A 7,150-nucleotide genomic window follows, 5' to 3' on the forward strand; every position below is an offset into this window, starting at 1 on the left:
AGACACCCCCCCCTTCCTCCCCCGCCCCTCCGGCCCAGGGGTCCCCGAGAAGACCCGGCTCCAGGCAGGAGCTCTCTCTCCTGCTGCAAGATCATGAGTGGGCTGGGGCTGAGACCTGCGGTCCTGTCCTCTGAAATGGCAAACATGTTTACAGGCTAAAAATACCCAGCAGCCAACTCTGCTGCCAGCCCTGGGGGCTGTGTCCCAGGTCCAGTTACCAGGACAGGGTACAGGCCGTGGGGGAGGGAAGACACAGCAAAGGAGCCATAGCTGTGCAGACTCATACAATGGACACAGAAAGGTGGAGACACATGTGGAGACGTTCAGACAGGCATAGACATGCAAAGACAGACAAAGCAGAGACTTGGGCACTAGCATTCTCTCTATGTCTCTGTGTCTCTCTGTGTCTACCGTCTCTCACTTGCTCGTGTCTGCACGCGCATTCCCTCTCTCTCTCACACACACACAGGCACCTAGATAGGGACTCAAACCCATGGCAGAGGCAGTCCTACTATACACATCACAAACACAGCCACAGACCCAGGCTTTCTAAAGAAGCACCTCCTCCATTTTGTTCTGTGCCTCTTTTCTAGAACCTGCCTTATTTAAATGCTTATTCTTGAGAGAGCATGAGTGGGGGAGAGACTGAGAGAGGGGCAGAGGACCCAAAACGGGTCCTACACTGACAACAGCAAGCCCAGTGGATGGGGTTGTCGAATTCACGAACCCTGAGATCATAACCTGAGCCAAAGCTGGACACTCAACCCACTGAGCTACCCAGGGTCCCAAACCTGCCTTATTAAAATAGATATATATAAACGTGTAATAAATAAATATTTATATATTAAATAAATATTTATATATTAAATAAATATGTATATAAACAAATATTTATATAAATAAATATTTATATAAATAAATAAACTTTTCAACTTTGGGGTGCTTTTAAAACACAAAAGCCAAGAGCTACTTACTTCCTTGACCAACGGCTTTTAATTCTCATTTCATTTTCAGTAACATTTATTCGGCTTTTCAGAAATGGGCCAAGAATACAGATAAAGTGGCCCGTAAAGCTCCAGGTCAGATAATCCTTGTTGACACTTTTTTAAATAAAATCAATGCCTCCATCTGGTGAGGAATGTAAACAACACAGAAAGGTAGGACAATAAAAAGTAAACATCTCCCTCCTCCCCTACCCAAGCCCTCTCCCAAAAAGTAACCACTGTTAACAGTGAACCAAAGGATTTTTTAACCTTATGAAGTGAATCATCTGGTTCCTTGAAAGTGCAAGTTTTCCCAGGACATATTTGAATGGGAGTGGATTTATCTCGGTTTTCAGAAAGGTAGCTCGGTTGATTTGCCACAATGACTATAGGGCATCTGCAGAAGGGCCTTGGAAGTTTGGAGGGAGGGGCAGGAGCAGGAAAGGAACAGTGGGGGGGGGGGTTAGGGTGCCAGTGTGTTGCCCTCGCTGCAGCCTGGGCTCCGGCAGCCCCCCAGGAGTGAAAGAGCAGAGGTTAGTGTCCTGGGCTCCAGGCCAACATATCTGCTCCATTGTTCGTTCTAGCCACCCTCTTGGTCAACAGAGAAGAAGGCAGGAAGGGCTGGGATTTGAGCGGCTATAGAGCAGGGGTTTACTGTCCAGGTATTGCATTCAGAGATAGGGTGTCAAGGGGCACCTGGGTGGCTCAGTCGGCTAAGCGTCTGACTTCGGCTCAGGTCTTGACCACACGGTTTGTGGGTTCGAGCCCCGTGTCGGGCTCTGTGTAGACAGCTAGCTCAGAGCCTGGAGCCTGCTTCTGATTCTGTGTCTCCTCTCTCTCTACCCTCCCCTGCTCATGCTGTCTCTCTCTCTCTCTCAGAAATAAATAAAACATCTAAAAGAAAAAAAACAGAGATAGGGTTTCAAGATCCCTGAGGGGAGGGGGGGGGTTCCTGGGGACTGGCTCTTGCCCTGCTCCTCCAAGCGAGGAGTGTAGAGAATGGGGTAGCCCAGACCCTTGCCCCATACAAAGCTGCTAGATCGTGCCTGCTAGAGCTGGGGTTTCCTAGGCCAGTCCCAGGGGAAGGGACTATGGTCAACGATTTTTGATGGTGTGATTGGAGACGCACACTCTTTTGGAAATCTCTGCCAAGCCTTCTCCTTCTGCCCACTGCTGTAGCCCACCATCTCTCACAACCTCCCCCCCAACCAAAGCTACTCTAATGGTGATCGTGTCTAATACCACAGCAGGCACTATCATATATTAGCTCATTTAATCCTCACATGCTCTGGGAGGAATGGTCTGAGAGGGTTAGTGATTTACCTAAAGCCACACAGCTCTCAGAAGCAAGAGTCAAAACTGCCACTGGCATGTAAGTTCCATGAAGGCGGGGAATTTTTTGTTCTTTGCTGTCTGCCCTGTGCCTAGAGCAGTGGCTGGCATACAGCAATCAATGAAGGACACTGTGGAATGAATGAATGAATGAATGAATGAATGAACGAACGAACGAATGAACTACAGGTACAACTGGGCCCAGAGCGCTTGTTCTTTTCACAACAGCCTCCCGAACCCCACACTTCCCTTCACTGTCAGCCTCCAGGGAGCAATTACCCCACTCACCGACCTCTCATGCAGCTACACAATTACTCTGTGTCCAACATGAGTCCAGGGGCAGGGAATGGAGAACTTGACCGGTTGCATTCCCTGCCCTCAAGGTGCTCGGTCCTGAGGGAAATGTATTCTGAGTTCCCTGCAGGTCCTACGCGTTGGGAAAATCGGACATTATCTTTTCTGCCACGTCTTTTACGGATACCTCACCCCCTATCCACCCCCACACACACAGATACACACGCCCTTTTTTTAGTTACAAGGATTCCCACGGTTTGCAAAGAAAAGCCTGCATATTCTTGAAGGTTTAAGATTCATCTGTCGAAAGAAGGGCTCCCCGGGGATCAAGGAGGACTTGGGCCCTCTCGCTGACACTCCCTCACTTTTCAGAGGCATCCCACACCACAGTCCCACAGATTCATTGGCAGAGCTAGGTGAGTTCTAGGACTCGTCATCACTGGGATACCCCAGCTTCCCCAGAAGTTTTGTTTCCTCCCCCCAGGGGGGTTCCCTGATGTGTACACACAGTGCGTGATAAACCTTGGGCTCCTCGGTTGCCAGGCGACGTGCCTCTGTTTTGTTCCTATTATGCCCGTTTCCATAGCAACCACAAAGGGAGCTCTGTGGGCAGGCCCCTAGCCAGGGGATTCCCCTACCCCTCCCTTCTCCCCACAGTCCCCTTCTCTAAAATCAGTGTATTACAGGGAAGACGAGACGCCGACTGCTCAAAAAGTAATCATGGCTTTTAAACTGTGATCCCAGAAAGGAAGTGAAGTGTGCAATCTGTTTGCAGTCGCTTTGAAAGCCGACTCCCTGCCCCTCCCATGAGGGCCCTTTGGCTTGTCAGCCTTAGAACCAGAGAAATGACTGTTACCCCTTCTCTGAGCCATCTGGGATCTCCCAGACCCCACCTCCAACCCCATACACACACACACACACACACACACACACACACACACACACACCCAGAACTTAGCATCTCTGCCAAGCATCAGGCCCTTCGCTGTTCACTTTTCATTGCCTCCTAATCTGTCTTCCCCAGAGAACAGCAGACCTAGTGGGTGATTCTGGGATGCAAACATTATGTCCTCAGCAAAATCATCACACCCCAAGCTCCTCATGCGAGCTCAAAATACGAAGTCAAGTATTCCAGCTCAGTTCAAATCCCAGCCTGGATTTAAACCTCGGACTTCAAATAAGGAGTTCCTGAATCACTCAGGTCAGACAGCCGGGATACTGGAAACCCGCCCATTACACTCAGTCCTAACTGGAATCTTCAGGCCGAAGCATAACCCAAGTTAAAGCTGATTAGAGAACAAGAGACGACAGGCAGGGCTCTGAGTGCAGACACTGGGAGGCGCAGGAAGAGCGTCCAGGCAAGAGAAAGGGGACAGAGTGAGCAGGGAGAGCGGGACAGGTGGACACACCTGTCACTGCCTGATTCCAAGCATAGTCAGAGACAGGTGTGGGTGTGCAGATGCGGGGAGAGCAAGAAGATAGAGGAAATGTGGAGCCGAGATTAAGGGAAACAGCGGCAAAGCACAACTGAATGAGGCTGCGAAGGAGGAACGTGAGGGGAGGAAAGAGGAGCTCAGAACTGAGCTGGGGACGGGGCAGGCTGACTGTAAGTAAACAGGAGCCGAGGGAGGGAGCTGGAATGAACCGAGCAGCCGCCGCCCCAGCCAGCTCCCCTCCCCAGCAGGGAGCAGAGAGCAGGGAGGGAGAGGAACACCAGCCACCTCTCCCCTTTTTTGGAATCTGCCTTTCCGCCATCCTTTCCAACTTCCTCTGCCTTTCCCCCAGTTGGGGGAGGGGGGTGGGGGTGGGGGTAAGAGACCAGCCCGGGTCTACTCCCTCTTCTACTTACACTTCCCAAGTCCGGTCGAAGGAGATCAGGCTGAGCGGTGAAGGAAGGGCCTAGGCTGCCCAGAGCCTGAGTCACCACATAGTTGAGGTTCCTGTCACTCGAAGGCCCGCCTCTGCTACACCCTGTGCCCTCTGCCCGCCCCAGGACTTGGAGCACCAGGGTTGACCTGCCCTGGGACTTGCTCCACTTCTGTGCTTTTTCTCATCCAGCCAGGGCTGCTGGCAGCCTCGGATACCACCCTCTCTCTGCCTCCCAACCCGAGTGTGCTTGGTGCATCCATCCTTCTCGCCCTGCAGCTTTGGGGGAAGCGCCCTCCTGCTCTTAGGAGCCAAGTGACTCAAAAAAAAAAAAAAAAATGGGGCGCCTGGGTGGCTTGGTCGATTAAGCGTCCGACTTTCGCTTAGGTCCTGATCTCGCGGTTCGTGGGTTCGAGCTCAGCGTCGGGCTCTGTGCTGACTGCCAGCTCAGAGCCTGGAGCCTGTTTCAGTCTGTGACTCCCTCTCTCTCTGACCCTCCCCTGCTCACACTGTCTCTCTCTCTCTCCTAGAAATAAATAAAACGTAAAAAAAAAAAAAAGGAGCCAAGTGACTCAGTGAGTGGCTTCGAGAACTGTGGANTTAGGTCCTGATCTCGCGGTTCGTGGGTTCGAGCTCAGCGTCGGGCTCTGTGCTGACTGCCAGCTCAGAGCCTGGAGCCTGTTTCAGTCTGTGACTCCCTCTCTCTCTGACCCTCCCCTGCTCACACTGTCTCTCTCTCTCTCCTAGAAATAAATAAAACGTAAAAAAAAAAAAAAGGAGCCAAGTGACTCAGTGAGTGGCTTCGAGAACTGTGGAAAGGCTAGCGTGCCCCCTTGATCAGTCACTTCCCCTCTCCGGGCTCATTTCCTCCTGGGTGACATAAAGGGGACTACTTGATGTGGTCTCCCCAGCAGTCCTGCATAAGGTACATTCTGGAAGTCTGAGTCAAAGAGATACGAGTATAGCCATTGAGGAGGATGGGAGAAAGGGACGTGTATGCTACCCCCGCACCCTCGCCGTCCTACGAGGAGTGGGTGGTGTGAGGCACAGGCAACACCACCATAGGGCAGCCAACACCCTAGGTGACTGGGTGATTCAGACCCCACATAGAGGCAGGCTGACAGGAAAGCACCCCGTGGCTACCCTGTGACTCAGGGGAAATGCGGAGCTCCCAGAAGAATGACTGCCCAGGGTCCCGCTATAACCAACTCATCTCCCTCGCACCTAGCAAGTTTCCGGTCGCACTGCAAATCTCACTATCTTTGATGGGCGCCCTGGCCTACTCCACCCCTCCTACCTGGCCTTGGCAAACTCTCTTCCCTCAGCCTTCAACCTCATAGCCCTCCCTGCCCAGCCAGGTCCCCTCATTTACCCTTTGGCTCTGCCCATCCTCACTATCCACCCCCATCCCGGTGGAGCCAGCCAGATGATTGCAAAAGGGCTGAGGCAGCGGGAGAGGCCCTCACATGACAGCTGTTCCTGCTGCGGAGGGGAGGGGGCAGCTGGAAGTAGAGGGAAGCGCATTCCATGGGAGATCCGATCAGAAATAGCCCCAGACCCTGACCATCCAGCCCCTGTTCCGCACATGGCCAGCGCATTGTGTAAACAAGGTAAGGTCAGTAGGCTCTCTTTGTAATCCTGAGGGTCTCAGAAAAACAGGGGGCAGGGGGAAGTTCCCGAAGGGGAGGGGGCCACAAGAGTGAACAAGAGTGAAAAGAGCCAAGGAACCTCTCGAGATCCAGATGGGTCACCAAGGGCACTTTGGTCCCACCTGCCCCTGGCGTTCTCTCTCTTATGAGACGTCCAGTGCTAGCGTCTGGCAGCCGCCATTACCCACCATTCCACCCATCCCTTGGGTGCTGAAGCACTGGGACACCCCAGTAATTCCACTGGAGTAAAACGACAGCCTCCTCCAGGAGCCATGCCAGCCTGATTAGAGCAAACAGACAGGAGCAGGTGGCAGTTTCTCTAACCTTTCACGAGTGCCTATATTTCAACCCCACAGCATTAGGAGAGGCAGAGGGAAGAGGGTGAGGACCCCAGAATTGCACTCATACGGAGGACCAGAGCAAGTTGGGGGAGCTACCCTGCACTGTAGGTACAGCTCGGTGGGGTGAGCCAGGGAAACCAAGAGTCACCCAGGAAAACCCATTTGGAGCAAAAGTTCTGGGTTCCGGAGACAAAGAGCATTGGTTGCCATGAAAACCCCAGTAATAATCTCAGAAATGACCCGGTGGAGCCTCCAAAACACTTTTATTCTCTCCCCTCAACATTCTAGACCCTTCCCCCACCTTTCAAAAGGGGAAGTGGCACATTTGGGGCATGTGGGCAGCTGGTGGTATGGGCCCGACCCAGTGTGCCGAGCAGCTGTCCAGCTCCAGCTCAAACAGGACATGAAAAAAAAAAAAAAGAAGAAGACAATCTAGGTCTTTCTTGGAAGAACTTTAAAGGCTTTCGGCTTTTTAATAAGTGACTTAAGCAGAAGCGCCAACAAAGCTAAAATAAATAGCTGCTTATGACCAGTACCTACTGGTTTATATACAGGCGTTCCCATGCACACTCAGGGCTCAGGCAAGATTTCATCTGCAGCAGGGACGGGGATGGAGCTGGAGAGTATCATGCTGAGCGAAATAAACCAGTCAGAGAAAGACACATAGCATATGATTTCACTCATA

General features: G+C 52.1%; 1 protein-coding gene across 1 annotated transcript in view; it reads right to left on the reverse strand.

Annotated features, from left to right (window-relative positions):
- Positions 1 to 4,475, reverse strand: part of AHNAK (AHNAK nucleoprotein) — a 100,510-nt gene extending 96,035 nt beyond the window's left edge. The window contains exon 1 of the mRNA XM_077759636.1: positions 4,459 to 4,475. The gene's annotated coding sequence lies outside the window, so the exon portion shown is untranslated. The remainder of the gene's footprint in view (positions 1 to 4,458) is intronic.
- Positions 4,476 to 7,150: the final 2,675 nt, after the last annotated feature.

Source organism: Crocuta crocuta, unplaced genomic scaffold, assembly GCF_008692635.1.
Source record: "Crocuta crocuta isolate KB4526 unplaced genomic scaffold, BGI_CrCroc_1.0 scaffold53, whole genome shotgun sequence".
In the NCBI taxonomy this organism is placed as follows: Eukaryota; Metazoa; Chordata; class Mammalia; order Carnivora; family Hyaenidae; genus Crocuta; species Crocuta crocuta.